This window comes from Branchiostoma belcheri, unplaced genomic scaffold (genome assembly GCF_001625305.1).
Source record: "Branchiostoma belcheri isolate BF01 breed outbred unplaced genomic scaffold, Haploidv18h27 scaffold131, whole genome shotgun sequence".
NCBI lineage: Eukaryota > Metazoa > Chordata > Leptocardii > Amphioxiformes > Branchiostomatidae > Branchiostoma > Branchiostoma belcheri.
The window spans coordinates 663,407-683,301 of record NW_017802725.1 but is presented as its reverse complement, the minus strand read 5'-3'; the positions used below and the strand labels follow the sequence as shown (position 1 = coordinate 683,301).

General features: G+C 40.6%; 1 protein-coding gene across 1 annotated transcript in view; it reads left to right on the top strand.

Moving 5' to 3' along the window:
* Positions 1 to 19,895, top strand: part of LOC109464058 (cAMP-regulated phosphoprotein 21-like) — a 94,262-nt gene that overhangs the window by 7,701 nt on the left and 66,666 nt on the right. The gene's annotated exons all lie outside the window — the stretch shown is intronic.

The following is a 19,895-nucleotide window of genomic DNA, read 5'->3' as shown; positions in this document are numbered from 1 at the left end:
GGGTCTATGCAGCTGCCATTCAGCGCCACCAGGTGACCTCAGTACGACTGTATGTATCTAGCTGCAAGCATTGTTCAAAGTTATCTAGGTTGCCTCTACTGTACTCGGTAGCTCCACGATACTTCTAGGAAAAGGAAAAAACAAATCGCTTCGTCTTGTAACATGTGCCATATTGTGTCCACTGCGGCCCCTCTTTTTTGCCGATTGCTACAATCCGTATTCCCGAAGGCTAGTGTCTAGCTGCAAGCAGTGTTGAAAGCTGTCTACTCTAGGATGCCTTGACTAGACGACGATAGTCCAGGGAAAGGAAAAGCAAATTGTGTGTCTCCCTGGTACTCACTCACTCACTCACTCACTCACTCACATGTCTGGTTTATCTATCATTTAAAACAGAGGAAGAACATTTAACATTACAAAATCTGTCCCTAAATAAGCAGGAAATAGTGTCTTGGGGTTATGAGTTTTTGGGTGAATACTAGACACCTGCTGTGGCCTTGTTTTTGTGCGGCTTGTGCCACAGAAACGTACCCTTCTGTACCTGACCCTTACACTGTGAAAAAACCCTGGTGAGAACCCTGGATGATCTATAGCAGGTGCCAGGCAGATGCCCATTTATCTGACAAACCTGCTCTCAGAAAATCCTGGAGTTCTGTCCTTCAGGGGAACGTGTAGCCAGATTACTGCGCAGGCCTTTTAAAGGTGAGTTATGCTGGCCGTTCTCCTGGTCTGGACTGTACAGGATCAGGCATCTTGCCTTGATGTATGTGACTGTATATAATGTTTGTGAAAAAAGTACCACACAAAGATATGCTGGTGGTTACTGACAGCCTATCCTATACATGTCTCAAAGCGGACCTTTCGGTGGCTGCAAAAGACAAATTGGCCAGACAGTATCCTTTGGCCACTTTGGTGGCTAATGGACACTCCTCTGACCAATGGATACTGCCTTGCCACCGTATGATCTGCTTGGAGATGGCTAATGGACACTCCTCTGGCCAATGGATACTGCCTTGCCACCGTATGATCTGCTTGGAGATGGCTAATGGACACTCCTCTGGCCAATGGATACTGCCTTGCCACCGTATGATCTGCTTGGAGATGGCTAATGGACACTCCTCTGGCCAATGGATACTGCCTTGCCACCGTATGATCTGCTTGGAGATGGCTAATGGACACTCCTCTGACCAATGGATACTGCCTTGCCACCGTATGATCTGCTTGGAGATTAGACCTTGCCCCAGTTCCTGTAATACTGAGTATATAGAGTAATGCCAAAAAACAGTTACTCAAGCAACTGGATATGATTTTGAAAACGTCAGACGTTTCAGCTAGTATCCACTAGCTTTCGTCAGTGACTGAGAGACCAGAGGGGAAAGCAGGTTTATATACACAACCTGTTGATTGATATGCAAATAAAGTGAAGACAAATTTTTGGAAGTCGAAAAAGGAACAAAAGTCAGACAAGTCAAGACAAGATGATGCAAATTAGTCTGAAAGCTCCTGTTATACAGGACAGGAGCTTAAGTGTTGTCTGTCCTCGGGGCTGGGAGTGCCAAATCCCAAGTGCCGGAAAGATCGACCCGTAGCCCCCCTTCCCTGTTGAGGGTGGGGTTGTACATTCTTTCATATATTGCCTCTTTAACACCCCGTTCCCACCAGCGTGTTTCGCGGTCTAAGACATCCGTGGACTCGAGTTTGAAAGAGTGACCCTGGTTGTGTTGTAGGTGGTGGAAAATAGCTGAGGAGTAGCCGTTGGCACTAGGTCGGCAATGTTCTTTGTACCTTACTTTAAGCGGTCGACTTGTCTCTCCGATGTAGGTGTTGTTACAATTGGGCTCCTCACATTTGAGTCTGTAAATAACATTCGCCTTGGTACCCTTGTGAGGTCGGTCCTTAGGGTGTACCAGTCTTTGTCTGAGGGTTGAGTGAGGTTTGAAGTTAGTGGCTATGTTGAAGTTTTGGAAGATCCGTCGGAGTTTCTCAGATACTCCTTGGACATACGGAATAGTGATGTAGGCCTTGTTTTTGTTGGTCAATGGTTTGCACTTCTGGGTTTTCTTAGACTGATCTGAAGGTTTGAGCGCTTTGTTGAAAGTCCAGTTTTGGTAGCCACATTTAGCCAGGGCACCTCGGAGGTGTCTATGTTCGTCCGTTTTGGCTTGGTCTGAAGTGACAATGTTGTCTGTAATGACTCACTGGAGTGTAAGTATATAGAGTAATGACTCACTGGAGTGTAAGTAAGAGGGCAGTGAACCCGCTGACATCACTCCTTCTTCTCAACATCCTTGAAGGCAGCTCTTCTTTCCAATTAGCCTCACTGCGATTCATAAGGAATGGTATAAATGTAAATGGCACAGAAAAACAGTTCAACTTAAAGCTAGTTCAGCTCTTCTTAATCATTATTGTCATTCCAGTAAGATCTGATAGTGATACTGTGTAAGGATATTATGGGTTAGGATGACATCATTGCCATCGCTATGAGATGGGGTGAGTGTCCTTTAGGGCACATTCTCTCTGAATGTGTGTGATGCAGTTTTTCAGATATATATATATATATATTTGCCGTGCAAGGCAAGACACCTTAGCTTGCATATAATTGTTACACTTACAGTATATATTAAGAAGAAAGATATAGCACAATGGAATTATGGGATGAGTTGAGTGCCCTCTAGAGCACATTGAGTGATGAGTGTGATGGTGCTATACATGTTCAGTTTATAATTATCATAAATACAATACATTCAAAAATACAGGAGTGAATATTAAAAAAGGTGTTTATCAACATTATGATAAATTTTAGTTTGTAGGTTTCTAGATTAAGGTAATAACCGATTTAATAATAGTTGGTTCGTTGATTTAAAAACTATGCTTATAGTATTAGCTGTGAAAACCCAATGAAAACAAAGCCTGGCTTATACCTTAGTGCACTCAGTTTTATGGAGTTAATACAGTGACTATTCAAGTTTTATTGAAGCTACGTGTACTTTCATTTGTATGTGTGAGAGACTGGCCTGGATAAGCTTGATTAGTGTGTTCCTACTTTTGCCTAATCCTTAGAAAACATATTCAATCATTTGCCAACCTGATGAAATTATTTACGGCAGAATGTTGTTTGTTTTGCCTCCCTGAAATCGCATTGGATGCCTTTAAATGTAGTAACTGTATATATAAGATTGATGACTGGCTGCCATGTTAAGAGACTTGCTGGCAATTGCAGATGTTCAGTTTGTCCCAGGGAGATGGGAATTGGATCCTACTAGTAACCATTTTCCATCACAAATTTACGGAAGCTCCACGACTCAAGAACTCGGTGTGGCCTAACAGTGCAGAAGATGGATGTTTCCCTGCCATGTTGGGAGCCTTGCTGGCAGTTGCAGATGTTGTGTGAGTCCCAGATGAGAGGTACACCCTACAAAGTAAGAAACAAAACATTAAATCAGAGCCATTTCTTGTCCCCTCTCTTTATAGTTATCTGCCATCCACCTTCCGGCATGGTAATAGACATCTTTACCCATTTTCAGCATATTGACCACTGTCAGAGGGCAACAAAATGTCATGTTTTTTTTGGCCAAAATCAGCCGAAATTTAATGTGCGCGCAGATGTCATCCATAAAATATACTTGCTGTGGCTTAAGGCCTAACAGTGCAGAAGATGGATGTTTGCCTGCCATGTTCAGAGCCTTGCTGGCAGATGCAGATGTTGTGTGAGTCCCATGGATATGAGGAGTGGACAGAGATGCATGTGTACCAGACTGCAGGATCACTGGCTAATGGCTCCTGCCTCTCGTGGCTTGCTGGGCACACTAGATGCAACAACTTGGTTCACATCAATTTTATGTATTTATTTTGGCTTGCAAAGAAGCCAGGGTGTCCCAACTAGTCAAAGTATTATTAAGGGACACCCTGGGGAAAAAGATGAAAATCGTTAGACATGCATCAATTCTTACTTGTGGGTTACTGGGCATGCTAGATGCAACAACTTGGTTCTCACTTACTCTCATTCACTATGGAAACCAGTTTCATTTTTTGTTCTCTGATTTCCCCAAAATATTAGATACAGTGTAGGTACCGGCTTGAGCAGGTTTGACTGTATATGTGACCTGTCCTTAGTGCTGATTGCCTTCCCTTCACATTATTACAATAGTACATGTATCTGTATCTCTGTGTTAATGCAGAGATGTTGCATTGGAGATACATGTACATGTACTACACAGCTTTATCCAGCAGTTATATTCCTAAACCTTGCCATACAAAAAGCAGTAAGCAAATTATATTTATAAACAAATATTGGAAACCTAACAAACATGAAAAGCTTTAGAAAATTATAACAAGGCAATGTTCAAGAGTTAAAAAAAACATTACAGAAGGTGAATGCTGGCAACTCAACAATGTCAACAATTGGAGGCGTCACTACCTGAAACCTGTATATGACTGTCTCTTGTCACGTGATTATCCTATCAAGTCATGTGACAAGAGAACTCCAAGACGAGATCTTAACCAGGTTGAAGAGGAGACGGAGTGCGTCTTGAAAGCTCCCCAGTGTAGCTGAACTTTAGTTGTGTGTTTTGGTACAAATATTTGTCAAAATAATGCCAACAATTTAACATAATAAGTTATGTTACCACGGATCCATTTCATCCATTGTATACAATATGTCCCACATCTAGGGACAGCTCCCCTGCTGACCCCTGACCCTTGCCCTTGGCTATGACCTGACGATGTCCTTACCGGGTCCTTCCATCCGAGGTAATGGCGTCCTTGTACCTTCTGATAGATGCCTGCGCTCGAGCGACATAAAACATGCATGAGGTGCCCCAAGTAAGGCCTGGGGAAAAAATGTTGTGTTTTCTGTTTCAGTCAGTAGGTTTGGATTATCTTTCTTTCTTTCTTTTTTTTTTTAAACTTTGGCAATCCTTATATAGTGATCCAACTAATTACTTGACAGGTATAGAGTTTAATAAAGTAAAATTGCATAAGGACACTTATATTTTCAATGTCAATGTTGGAAAACTGATTGTACAATCACTCAGGTGTCAGATCATGGAGCTAGAAAAGGAAGAACTGCTCAGAAAATTTATTCCCTTGCAGGGGTCCACAAAAAAGGCTAGGGTAGATATATAAAATATATAAATACTGTATATACATATATGGAGAGAGATAAAATAAAAATCCACATACACCTATATAAACCCAGTACATGGACCAGTGCAGGTAAGGTACAGGTAGACATCAGAAAGAGTAACACACTTGAGTTTCAATGTTACCTGCAGTAACCTGCAGTATGTATGTATAACCTGCATATGCAGGTGGGATTTCCAACCCTCGGTTACAGAATGTAGTGTACAGGGAGAGAGATTTGGTTGGTTGGTTTTGCCAAAATCCCCAAACACGTGATGACGTCAGGTGTCCCACTATCCATGCCAAGGCCGGCTGTTTCCCTTCTCCATAGTCAGCAGTCCCAGAAAGGAACCCTCCAGAGCAGCATACAAAGAGTTATATGAAATTGATAGGGTACAATCATATGAAGTAGAAAATAAACCATGCCTTTAAGTACCAGAGTTATCAACCAAGGATTGAGGTGTTCAAGAATACATTCTTTCCTAGAACCATCGCAGAGTGGAACTCACTGTCACTAAGCACAGTAGGGGCATTGTCATTAGATAGCTTTAAACAACGTCTAGAGTTAGAAGTTCAAGGGTTAGGTGTAACAAGTTGATCGATGTAATATAGCCAGCTGCCGCCACGCCGCGTGCCTGCGAAGGTAGTGTGTTACACTGAAAGGCGGTTATACCAGCTATACAGATACAGATACGAAGAGTGATATGAAATTGATAGAGTACAAGCATCTGAGGGTGCAGCTTGTTAAAACATTTTTCCTAAAATATTCAAGAATCAAGGAAATGAATTTCTTTGGCCTTATCTATATGTATTGAGTCTCCTCAGAGCAGGCTGTGGCCAATCAGGTGCGACGTTGCACACAAAGACGGCCCCTCTGGTTGGTTGAACAAATTTCCGCCTTGTACAGATAAGCATGTTCTTTGCCTTCCTCAAGCATTCTGTTATCAAAGGGAACATTTTGGCTGACAGGTACATTTGTGTACAGCTCACAAGTAATATTAGCTTTTAAGATTCAAGATTTATTACATGTACATTGAATAAAGCAGTAGGCTAGGGGAGCCACTGAATTGCATTGAATTCATAGCTGAGGTTAAAAAACGTTATGTCACTATTCTTTATTCTTTATTCAATAGATCTCCATTAGTTTGTACAGACTGAGATAAAGAGGTTGGCTTACGGGACGAGGAACTTCTGTCCGCCATGCGAGATAGAGCCACATGGAGTGACATTACGAATGGCACCTTAGAAGGATGACCTGAACTGAACTGAACTGAGATAACTTATACAAACTAGCTATATAATATATAGTCTTCCTAGAGTTGTTTTTTTTCATTTTATATATTATAATTTTTACTGCTTTATCCATAACCTGCACTTAGCTTATAAGAGCATGAAAGTACAATAAAGGTATTTCGTTCATTCGTTGTAATTTGGAAATTAGGCAACATTTTGGCAGTCAGGTACATTTGTGCACAGCTCACAAGTATAGCTTTTAAGATTCAAGATGTATTTCTTGAACATCGCTGTTGAGGCACAACTACATTGCATTAAATTCATACATATAGCTGAAGTTAGAAAAATGTAATGACAATGTATATCACTGTAATTACTTCTTCATGACCTGTACTTAGCTTGTAAGAGCATAAACGTACACTATAGATCTTTTATTCATTAATTAATTGTTGAATTGTAATTTGGAAATTAGAAACTGTTTTATTATTATTATTATTTGAGTACTGTAATTCCTGATTTTTATGTTCACTGTTTTTACTGTCACTTCTGTACCGTGGACAAATCATTACAGTTAACAAATGATTCCTGGGCTTTCTTTTTCCTGCACTTGTCGCCACCGTGAATACATAGTTCCATGAACATGTCCACTTTTCTCAGACCGTGAAATTTTGCTACAGTGAACATAAAGTGAATTACAGTATCATTGATGTCACAAACACTTACAAGTGTAAACAACTTCTGAGACCAAGAGAGTTCCATGCTTGGAATCCTTAATTGAATTTCAGCGTGACTCTGAGAGACTCCCTTAAATTATTCCTCCCCGTGTTATATTAGCTCTGGCTGCGTCCCGTATTAAGGCGACATGATCGTGCCGCATTCCCCCGGGAATGGCAGAATCAGGCCCAGGAAAAAATGTTGTGTTTCCTGTTTCCTGACTGACCCTGGAAAAAACTGCCTAGGGAAAAAATGTTGTGTTTTGCTGTTTCCCGACTGACCCTAGCTAGAAAAAAACTGATGACCCTAGCCCTTGGGAAAGGCACTTAACACAACTTTCCTCAGATGAAAAGGAGTATGACAGAATGATCATGAGCATTAAAGGAAAACCAAACCAGTTTTATGTCTTGTCTTGGATTAGAAAAAAAAAATTAGGTACAGTTTAGGAATACCTGCTACAGTAAAACAAATTTTAAGTACAGCCCTATTCTTTTAGACACATTTTGTCAGGATGACGGGTATATGTGACCTGTCCTTGGTGCTGACTGCCTTCCCTTTACATTATTACAATAGTACATGTATCTCTGTTATAATATGTAGTATAATACAGAGATATTGGAAAAAAAAATTGTTGTGTTTCCTGTTTCTCTACCAACCCTAGAAAAAAATGCAGTCCCTAGACTTTTTTAGGTGTACCTCTGCAAGGGACACATATTAAACTTTTCAAGCTGATCCACCTTTTCTAGCTCCACTGATCTGACACCTGAGTGATGAAAATGGTTAGTGGCACATAAACTTTTCTGGCACCCTGAGTACCCACCTTCAAATTTCGGCCCTAAAGTTTTTCAGGACTGAAACAGGAAACACAACATTTTTTTCTCTAGGCCCCGGCATTCCTTCGTACCACTCAGACAGCAGTGCCTTCGCCTCCGGGACTCCCCTTCATGAATATTTGATGGGATTCCGTCCAAACCTCATTCCGTCACGTCCCCGTCCCGTTGCCATAGCAATGGTGATGATTGAGGCGTGGTTATCGTCTGAAATCTCTTTTAAGTTAGAGACAGTGAGTTAAACATGTCTGGCATGTATTGTGATTATGTTTACCTTTGCAGAAGGAAAACATTTAGTGTTTTTATCTCTGTTTTTTCTTCTTATTCAAAACAAATAAGGTGTAGCTGGTGCTGTAGCAGATACCCAGTGGTGTTGGGGTTACATTATGTATCAAGTGGCAGGTCAGAGTTGGAGGGGCTGGTCACCATACAGTATTTAATTATGAAACGCGTTTCAGTAAGAATAAACAGAGGTGTAATTTGTTAGACCATTAGCAGTTGAAACAATTCTGCAATACTAGTAAAGTAGTTAAACAGTGGATTACACAAATTCACAGGTCAGGAATATGCAGACTTCATCACAAAAATAGAACCACCACAAAAATTTCAAGATTCACAGTGTGCAGAGAAAAAGCATGTATAGGCCACACATTTGCAGAAGCATAAATTCGTGTGCTTTGCGATATGACAGGAGAAAGCTCCAGAGCTATCATGAAAATAAAACCAGCACCACAGACATTTCGAGATTCACATTATGCAGAAAAAACATGATGTACATCTATAGACATTTGCAGAAACATAAATCCCAGAGCTTTGCGATACGACAGGAGAAAGCTCCAGAGTAACCTTGATCCATCACAGGCCACAGCTACGCTTCTTTAATGTGCAGGGCTCGAAATTCTTTTTTTGGGAATAGGTGCACTGGTGTGCATAATTTTTGGGTGCACTGTATAAAATTTAAAAAAATCTACCGGTAATTACAGATCTTACTGCTCCTCTTTTAACCTTGAATCTGAAATGGGAGCTAACTTCAAAATCTTACACATTCAAGTACCACAACAAAGATTTTATCATTTTTCTAACACTGAGATGCCAAGAATATCCTGCATAATATTATAATTTGACATGTACAAAAATACTTACAAAAATATTTGGGTTCACTGGTGAAAAGAATTGGGTGCACAGCTCCAAATTTGGTTGCACTAAGGTGTACATGCACCCAGTATTTCCAGCCCTGCTTCTTAAATGTGTAGAAAGATTCCTGCTGTAGGAACCCCCGAGGGACCCTCGCTGTCTCCCTGAGAAGGTGAGTGATTACACCTGATAGTTTACAGGTGTGGGTACATTTCCCCGTCGTAACGTGGGCAGGTGGAAAGAAATTTCCTTGTTACTCTTGTTTTTAAACTAACTTTAAGATAGAAATCCTATGCGTCCTTAATTTGGAGTGACAGTGTCTGACAGTGGTACCTCCAACTTCCAAGTAGCACAGCCCCTTCTGCTACTTGTGAACTTCCTGTGTTCTTTATCTTTTGTATCATATTCATACAGAAATATAGAAATGATTTTGAGGCACCTATCAGTATCACTGCCTGAAGCTCAGAGCAAGTAGATGATATATATTATATGGACCTTGACTAGTAACATATCTAGTCATTCTGCTATTCTGCATTTACTGCTATCACTACTGCCTACCTACCTGGCCCTATGCTAGTCATAACATTTGTAAAGTCTGTTTCATGACAAAATAAAAGCCTTCCACTAAAACACAGCAGTGATTTTGAGTTGCCTATCTCGGCCCAAAGCTCAGTATAAATCCGTCGGACCTTGAGTGCAGGCGAACAGTCCGTGTCTCTCCCTCCCTGCCCGGCCAGCTCATCCTTCTGTGATGTGTTGTGATCCCGAGAGCCGAGGCTCGACTGTAAGTACACCTACCTGTGTGTTTAACACACCTGTATGGATGTGATAAGGGTGCTCCCGTAGGGAAGGCATTGACGGTGTCTTCTTGGGCTGCAGCAAAAGATCTGTTGCAGCTCTGTTGTTAGTGGTTATTTCATACAGTTACTCTAAGCAACTGGGTCCATTTTGTGTTCGTTTAACTCATATTGATGTACCATATTTGTTTCTGGGTCCATATTTATGGTCTACATGATTATGAGGACTATATTTGGTTCTGACAGTGTTTTATTGGACTCTGACAACTCAGTTGAAGCTTTATATTTGTTGTCAGTGGTTATTCCATGCAGACTCTAAGAAAGTCCATCTTCTGTTTGTTTACGACAAGTTGAGAGGCTATGATATGTGTCTTTTTTAAACTGTAAAAGCTTGAATTATTTCATTTATGCATATCTCCACATGCTGTCCACTGTCTCCAGTTATACATTGAGCAGTAGAGCCCCCTGTCAGCTTCAAATGGTACTGCACATGGGAGAAGTATTTTATGCATATGTAGCCACTCAAACAGCCCAGAGGCATTTGCCTTGCATTGCCTTGTCGACCAGTGTCTCTTTGATTTTTAGTATGGGGCTGTCTTTCATGCTAGCATGCCAAAAACTGGGGGGTTGGGGGTCTTCATGGTCTTTGGGAGCTTTTATGTGCTATTTTCTGATTGCATATAGACAACATAGCCGGCCTGGTTGAATTACCCCCATTTTTAGAACTGGGCTAATCAGAAAACAGCCGAAGACCACCAAACCCCCAGTTCTATAAGCCTGCTACGGAGGCTACTTTCATGCCTCTTTTTCTTGTGTGATAGAATAACAAGATCATAGTCTGGGTAAACAAAATCATTTTTTTTTATCAACTTGGTTTAAACAAAGACTAGGAAGAAACACAGTGACCCTAGGAAAACAGTGTTTTGGTAAAAGTTTTGTGGCAATAATGTAATAGAGCAAGAAACATTCCAGCTAATTACCTTAATGAGACTAATTACCAAATGGTGTTCCTCCTGGCCTCCTGTACACTTCAATTATGTGTTGGCCTAAATACTGTAATTGAATGATTTAAAAAATAAAAGCCAGTGTGAAAGCATCTCAAAACTTCATCTGTGTTGGTAGATGTCATTATGAAACAAATTAGGACTGTAATTTTTTACAACACAAGATTACCTAGCTAAATTTGCAATTGTACAACTCCAGTCTTTGTCAAGGAATTAGCAACACTTTGAAATTACAATGTAAAGAATTTACAAACTTGCAGTCTATCATGAAAGTTCATCTGTGTTGGTAGTTACATGTTTAAACAACCAGATACCTTTGACCCAGTGTTGACGTCACACTTCAAAGAAGCCACGTGACAAGCTTCACTGGGTCAGTCTACTGAGGAAGACCAGAGTGACTGGTCAAAAGCTCTAGGTGAGAGAATTTTTTGTGTTGGACCAAAAGTTTTAACTTGCAGTCTGACCCTTTGCTGACGTCACACGTGGGAAAAATCACGTGTCCACAGCATTTGGGTCAGATAGCTGAGGAAGAGTGATTCAGTCGAAAATTCCGGTGAGTCAAATTTTGAGTTGGAGAACAGTTTAAGTTTTTTATAAACTTGCAGTCTGTTGGGAGAATGAGATCCCATCCCACCTCCCCATTTAACGCTGAGCTAATAACCTAAATACCATAATTACACCTTTCATCATTTCTACTGAGTATTACAACAGTAATTTGTGTGTCAGCAGGTGGAAGGGTTTCATAGATCATTTCTGATGGCCACCGGCTCTTTCCATAACTCTTGACTAATTACTAAATTAGTTCACGCTGTTATTTCTGCTTAGCTAGGCCCTGCTAAGTTACTCTTGTGTTTTGGGATGTCCATCTAAAATGTATAAAAATTGCTTAAAGAATTTCAAAGAAGGTTTAACACCTGGAAGTTGGAACGTCTTTTTTTGTTTGTTTTTTTACTGAATTTTACAAAAGGCACTTTGTGTTTTGGTCCTGTTTTTCTAAAGGCAAATTTTAAAAAGTGGTGCTTGGATACGTGTAATCTCAACGTTGACTGCACCAGAGCAGGTATGCAGAAAACAAGTCTGTCTACTATAAATTCTATCTATATACATAGTCTGGTATCAGACAGATCAAGATGATACATTGTACATACATGTAAAATATGCATGCATGGTGGTTTCTACTCAACCATGAATCTACTGATAACCTGGGGGTTCCCATGAGTATAATAACAACAAATGTCACAGTCTGGCTGGGTGTTCTTGGAAAAGGACTCAATGCCTGCCTTATCTTCCTTCTGATGCCTTGGTCTGACCCAGTGAGGTGTGTGTGGGCTTATGAAACAGGTACACACACCGACACTGACACCCACCCACACTGTCAGATCATACTGGGTGACTCATACATACTGACAGTACAGGGAAAGGTGCCTTAGGCTTTTGCTTTTCTTTCCTGAATGGCGTTTTCACTTTATTTCAGCCTTTGTTGTCATTGTTATGAAATATAGACAATGGATGATGTCAAATAATAAGTGAGGAAAAAAATACTTTTTAAAATTTGCAAAATATTCAATTCCACCAATGTCACCAATCTATCAATAGCTTTGTATATGTATTTTTAGCTTCAAAACTCTTGAATCTGAGGAAAGAAAAATCAAGTCAAAAAGCATTTTCTGATTCAGAATTCAGCTTACAGATAAATCAGAACCCTCCCCACATAACTGTCATTTTCCTACCTTTACGACTTCCTCTGGGAGCAGGATTAGTGTCGTCTTACAGATGGTGTGGGAGGGAGGAGTTGACTCACGGTTTCAGATGTTTGCCTCCGCCCACGGGTGCTAATGGCACATGTTAGGTAACATGGAGCTCTTTACTGCACCTGCTGGGAGGTCTGACTTACTGCTGGGAACTGTCGTTTCACAAATGGGCTGTTCACTTCATGACTTACCTGGTTACACAAAAAAGCAGTTACTCAAGCAACTGGATATGATTTTGGAAACGGTCAAGATCCAAGAACTTTAAAGTAAATTGGTGTGGCCTTAAAAATGTATATATTTTATGTTTTTTGATGAACAGAGAATATTTACATCACTTAGAAGCCCATGACTTCTAAAATTTTGTGTAGAATGTCCTGGAAGCATTAAGTAATTGGAGATGGTTGAAAGTGATGAAACATGAGAAGAAATTAAGATACATTAAAGATACTTATTTATAATGCAAGAAGTAACCTGATACATTGATTTAAGGGCTGGAAGACTTTTAAATCATTAAAGCTTGCTTAATGTATCTTAAGTCCATAGCATATAGATTTAGCCAGTAAGGGAATCAAACTGAGTAGTAAAGAGACTCTTTTTACACAACCAAGTCTATTATTCAGCCGATGTTTCGGTGACCGTCTGTCACCTTCCTCAGGGCAATTCTGACTGGTTCACATTGCACTACAGCACAGGTGTTGCTGCTATAGATGCATTCCCAAACATATAATATTTACATATCTATACATATACGTGATTACAGTGATTCTTTCCTGACACAATGTATGGTATTCACCTAAAGTTGTCCTCCGCTTTTGAGTTCCATACACTTACATTCACCATCATTGTTATCCCTCTCAACATTAACAACTAGCATGTCTAGATCATAAGATATCAAAGCCAGAAGTTCAGCTGCAGTACCAACATTAACAAGTTGCTAGAGGGTCCAAAATCTAGTCATTTCCAGGTCTCATCAAGACCTACCCACCTACCAAGTATCAAGACAATCCATTTTAGCCTTCTCAAGTTATTGTGTCTACAGACACACACACACACACACACACATACACACACACACACACACACACGGCCTCTGAAAGCATAACCTTCTTGGCGAAGGTAATGAAGGAGTTTTGACCCCCTTTGGTAGTCACTAAATGGTACAGCCCATTCCCTGCTGCTGGCATTACATCACCCGAGTCCTTGATGTTCATTAGTGACATTTAGTGATGTAGTTGGATCAGTGCCCACGTTTTAATGTGGTGCCGCAGTTATCAGGCTTGAGTGCAGACATAATAACCTTGCAGTATCAGGGCTCGAAATGCGTTTTCTGCATACCTGCACTGGTTCAAGTAACATTGAGAATTACCTGCATCAGACAAGTTTTACCTGCACCACTCACAATTTAGGAAGAACTGATCATACTAGAAACTATTCAAAAGCCATTGCCATTATTTCTTTTACACTCAATTAAAAATGTAGGTGGTAACAGTCAAAGCACAAATAAAAATCCATGTCATATACCTGTATAAACCCAGAATGTCAACCAGTACAGGTTAGTTACATGTAGAGATCAGAAATACCTGCACAGCTATCATTTTCCTGCATATGCAGGCGGTATTTTGAGCCCTGCAGTCAGTCAAAAGCTTCTAGAGTCTCTACCAGTTGTACTTACTTATAGTTGTAATATGTACATGTGTATGTGCACAATCTTTTCACAATAGTGGTTTTTTATAGCTTAAATACAAAAGCAATAGCAATTCAGTCATGATTATTCATAAAACACATTATGTAAGATTTTTCTGTACAAGTGAGCTGTCAAAGTCTCTTGAGGCTTCGCAGCTGTGCTCTGTTGAAAAGAATTGATCTTCTGTTCATTCAGGCGTGGAAATGGTTGAAAAGAGCCGGTTTTGTATCAAACCATTACAAGATGCTAACTCGCAGGAGCACAATACAGCCTGACCTCCTTTGAAGCAGCTACAAACGCAGATCAGTGGTGAGGGTGTGTTAGGGGAGAGAGGCAGCCCTTTTAATTTTCTATCAGGGTGGGCTTGTTAACATACATGTGGGCGGCGTGGGCAGGGAAGACGCCCTTTGATCGCTGGGATAGTGTTTCATTTGTCTGTGGGTGGAGGGTCCCTGGCCGCTTTAAAAGACAGACGGCTGTCTGATTGAGGATGGGTGGAAGGGTGGTGGGTGTACCGCAGTCCAAGGCCTAGGGAAAAAAATGTTGTGTTTCACGTTTCACAAAAAAAACAGTTACTCAAGCAACTGGATATGATTTGGAAAACGGTCAGACGTTGTCTGATTAAGTTCTTATATCTATTCCTTCTTGCTCTCGGACAGTAAACTTCGTTTTGTGGAAGAAACATTTGTATTCTGCTTGTTTGTTTGAAGCTTTTATTATTCACGAGGAGCTCAAACTTGCCTGCAGGCAGCTTTTCATTGAGGTGAAGAGGGAAGAGATCAGACGACATAAAACAAAGATACAGGTTACATGCTTAAAGCCCTGGTAAAGCCACGGACATGTAGTGGAATCTGTACTCAATCATATATGATATTACAAATTTTAATTGTATCAGCACTTCACAGTTACCTAGAATATGGTAGTGCAGTAGTAGTAGAGAGGGATTAAATGAGCAATTGTTTTATGAAATTAAGCCAAAGTCCCTACAGTTGAATATTGAGAAGGTAGTGCAGAGTCAGATCATAGGAAGGCAGTTCAGCTCTATTATTCCATTGCTTAGGGAAAGACCTGATTTACAACGTACATGTATAAGGAGGTTCCAAAACTTTTGTAGAAACTCTGTATACAACTTGAGCTGTACTTGCACAGTGGTATGGACAGTATTTCCTGTCCAATTTCCACTCAAAGCCCACTGAAGCTAGGTTTCTATCCCTCAGTCTCCTTTCTATGTAATGTCCTGAGAGTGCCCTTGACATCCAGAAAACTTGAGATGTGTGTGTAAAAGTGTAAAACTTGCTTGAATACCATTTCTCATCCTTAAAATAGTTTTGAATAGAAGAATTTGCTTTTACCCATTCCTTGTAGGGATTTTGCAGAATTGGTACAAGATTACATTGGTGCTGTGCTACATATAGATATAGCTTTCAGTTGGCCTCCTTGGATGACAAAGCTACAATACTTTCAGCACCTCGGAGAAAGAAAGTATGTATGAAAAAAGTGTCAGAATGTCTGACTATGATCCAATGGAGTTAAAACTGATCAGTGTTACAATCCTATTTGTTCTCAATCAGATTTGGCTGCTTTGTATGGATTATATGATTAATACCTTGGGCCAGACCAAGTTATTTTCTGTGTTCTTGGACATTTTGGAGCAAATAATCAGCAACATGGCAAAATTGAGCTTGTTGTTCTTTCAGTTCTTTTTTATTAAATCTGTGTCAGCTCTCACTCAGCATTAGCAGCAGGACTGCCTTAGTAAGACAGAACGCTGTCAAAGTTTTGCGCTGAGGAAAGAATTAACAGTTCTGGATTATTTTCAACATTCCAGGACCAACCAATTAGATTACTGTTAATTAGCTAGATATATAAATGTATTTGAATATGCCTAACTACACTGACGGTGAAGTGAAACACTAAGAGGAACAGAAAACCGAGTTAAGTGGAGAAAACTGTTTGTCGGATCATCTGTGGAGCACCAACGGTCTAAGGGATAGAATAAATGAGACTATACTGGTCAATTTATGTGAATGTAAGCATTTTTAGGTTTTGTTCCATTTAACTTCTGGCCAAACAAAAACCCTGTAACTTCCACTGACCAGTGATGCTTCCTGCTAACCTAAGCTTCCAGTTTTCTAGATCCCAGGACCAACAAATTAGGTTGACATTAGCTAGATAGATAAGTTCATGTGTTTAAAGATAACAATTTTGCTGACAAGTAGTATTCACAGTTTATTGAGGTAAAACTCTCCTTTAGCTGCCCACTCTAGGGTGACAGCTATTCTTCCAGGAGAGAGTGATAACTCATGCATCAATATGTGTGAATCAGCATGAAAGTTCATCTGAGTTGGTAAATTACATTATGAAAAATGTTAAACTGTTCTCCAACTCATAAATTTGACTCACTGGAATTTGAATATGTGTGAATGTAAGCCTTTTGAGGTTTTGTTTCTTTAAACTCCTGTCCAAACAAAACCCTGACCAGTGATACTTCCTGGTAACATTACTTCAGCCTCCAGTCTCCATCAGGTGGTATCGGGTTAGAGTGGATCATGGTTGGCACCGGAAATTGGCTTAACAAATGGAGCGGATGAAGGGAGGCAGAATACATCATACTAAGGCCACACCATCTTAATTTTATGGATGATATCCTCTGAACACCCCCAAACTAGTGCGTGCGGGCGAATAAAAAAAAATCCGTCCAAAAATAAAAATGCTACTAAACCACAAGAATACAAAGCTGGTATTGTGAATTTGCGTCAGTACATAGCGACGTATATGACAAGCCGGCACATTCTGGCTTTTTGCGGAATTTATGAATTGGTACTGTACGTATGTACTGAGTTCTTGAGCCTTGGAGCTTAGGTAGCCTGGGTGCCCGACTCTGTATTGTCACCAGCTACCATGGACTACCCAGGCCTAGAGCCAGGACAGAGCCTCGGTGGAGGTGATCTCTCTTTTTTTTTTAATTTTGAGAACAGGCGAAAATCAATGCGCGCATGGATGTCATCCATAAAATTATGTTGGTGTGGCCTAAGACAGATCAGCAGTGGGGAGAAATCGATGAAATGTTGGCCCTTTCCTGAGCGGGAACCCGGGGTGAGATATGCAGGAGACGGGGTTTACGAGAGAACTACTTCCGGTGTTCAGAACTCATGAATGGAGGCTTCCCACTGGGAGTAATCACTACCAAGCTGTTAGTTTTCCCTCTCGGTTGTAAGAGTTGCCAACTTTATGTGGTAGGATAAGGCTAGACCAATGGTTAGATGGCATCCACTATAAACACCATAGAACTGATGCTGGGTGAAGAATAAGGGTGACATGCCTAGAGTTTTCACATCCAAGTGATCATCAAAACTGTAAGAAGGATTTAACTCTCAGAACATGGGAAATTTTAAATTGCATTTCAGAGTATTGAAAGTTCAAAATGCCTCCAGACTAAGATTCCTTGTGCTTCTACCACCCAGCACAAAGAAGATTAAAAAGAGAGATTCCTGGTTCTAGTACCAAACAATCCCTTCAGCACAACTAGTTCAACTTGTGTTCAACTCCAGTCTTTGTCAAAGGAAGGATAAACAAGTGTTCAAACTTAGGCAGACCTCTGTTATAGGTGTGACAGTATAGCTCATATCAGTATAGCTGGTGACACACCAGCTTCTGTATCTGTATAGCATGTATAACCGCCCCTCAGCGAAACACTAATGTAGGTATGCAGGAGAATATAGAAAGTGAAGGAGAACATTTTCTGCTATCAATCTATTTCTTGGCAAGTTTTCCAGACGTGCCTGTATGTAGCAGATGTGTGTGGGAGGGAAACTAATGAACAGTAATAGAAGCCATTACCCACATACTGAGCCATTTTCAGCTTGTCTGCCTCACACTAGGACCATGTCTGAGAAAATATGGCAAATGAAATCAAGCCTTTTCCGTGAACCTATATTTCTTCTGTCGTTAAAGGTTTGCACAATGTTGTTTTTGGCTTGTCTGCCTTGAACCTATATTTTTTCTGTCTTTGAGGGTTTGCACACAGTGTTGTTTATTTTTGGGGATTGAACTCATGACGTACCAAATGCAAAACAAGTACAAATATCTGGCGAGGCAAAAATCTGTATCTGTATCGGTATAGCCGGTATAACCGCCCTTCGGCGTAACACACCAGCTTCGTAGGCACGCGGTGCGGCGGCAGCTAGCTATATCACACCGAACGACTTGTTACACTCAATCTTTGCACATTTGATTGCAGGAGTTGTTTAAAGCTTTCTAGTGATGATGCCTCCACTGTGCTTGGTGGCAACAAATTGCAGTCTACGATAGTTCTGGGAAAATACGAGTTTTCGAATACCTCAATTCTTGGTTGATAACTCTGATATTTGAATGACTGTTTCTTGTTCTTTTCTGGGCTGGTATCTGTCTTGACACATGCAGTGCTAGTGAGGGTGTTAAGCTGTGCTGTGTGAGTGGGTGGCTTTCCTCAACACCTATAGAATACCAATAACCCCAGCCTTCTGACACCTTCTCAGTCCCCTCTGGGCTAGTATGGCTTCCAGGAAAGCACTGTGGATCTGGGGCAGGTCTGTCCCTGGTGCTGAAACCTCAGGCGTGGTTATATCTACAGTACTCCCTCAGCAGGAGGTGTTATCAATCATTATATACTTACTATCATTAAAAATTTGTACAAGGATGATTCAGATTTTAAAAAAATGAAGTTGCTGTCCCTGGTGCTGGCGTGCTTAGCGGTTTGTAGCACACCTTATGCGAGGGTTGGGACTGGGTTGGTTCCACTTTGGAAGCTAAACCTAAGTCTAACAGTTATTCCAATCTTAAACAATAGCCCTGATCCTAACCATACCCAAAACTCCAGGCATGTGCACCAACTCCCCCACGGAGAAAAAACATAGCAGGGGAGGAATTTGGCATGACACATGTCACTGTTCCATCCTGTATCCACTCAGTCATTTCTACCACCCACCATATCTGCAGATGCAAGTTTTTCTCAGCCCTCTATTTTTGTAATGTCCTCCTGCTAACAATGATAATCTTACACAGTAATGGCAGAGAACTAACAAGTAAAGATGGTAGGGGCTAACTGAATGAAAGAAGTAAATGTTGAACATTTGACAACTTGATTTTGTTTGAGGTAACAAGTTTTCAAACTCTGTTCTGAAGTGGAGGTTCCCAAAGCAGTTATGACAGGTATGCTAAGAAATATTTCCAATTTGTCAAACACTTCATCGGTGCAGAAATTGTGGCAAAACATGTTATGTGAACTGCTACTCATTGTGGCTTGTAGCTGAGAAACCACAAGAAGGGTTCTTTAGCCAATGTGCATCCACAGATAAATCACTTTCAAACCCTTCTAGTTTATTCTTAGCACAGTTTTTTAATGGGACAACCTCTTAACAAGACTTGAAGCTATTATTAGCTGTGAGAGACATTTCTACTGGTCTGATCTGACTGGAATGATTTGCCTGTTCATTGTGTACCTATTGGTGTGTGCATTTTGGGAGAGCCGCCAAGTGTTTGAATTTATATAGTTTATCTAAATGTGGACATTTTGGTAACATCTTGTGTGTGGAGATCTCCGAAGCAAATTGGATCTGGGTTGTGATGAATGATTATCAGTAGGTAAACCT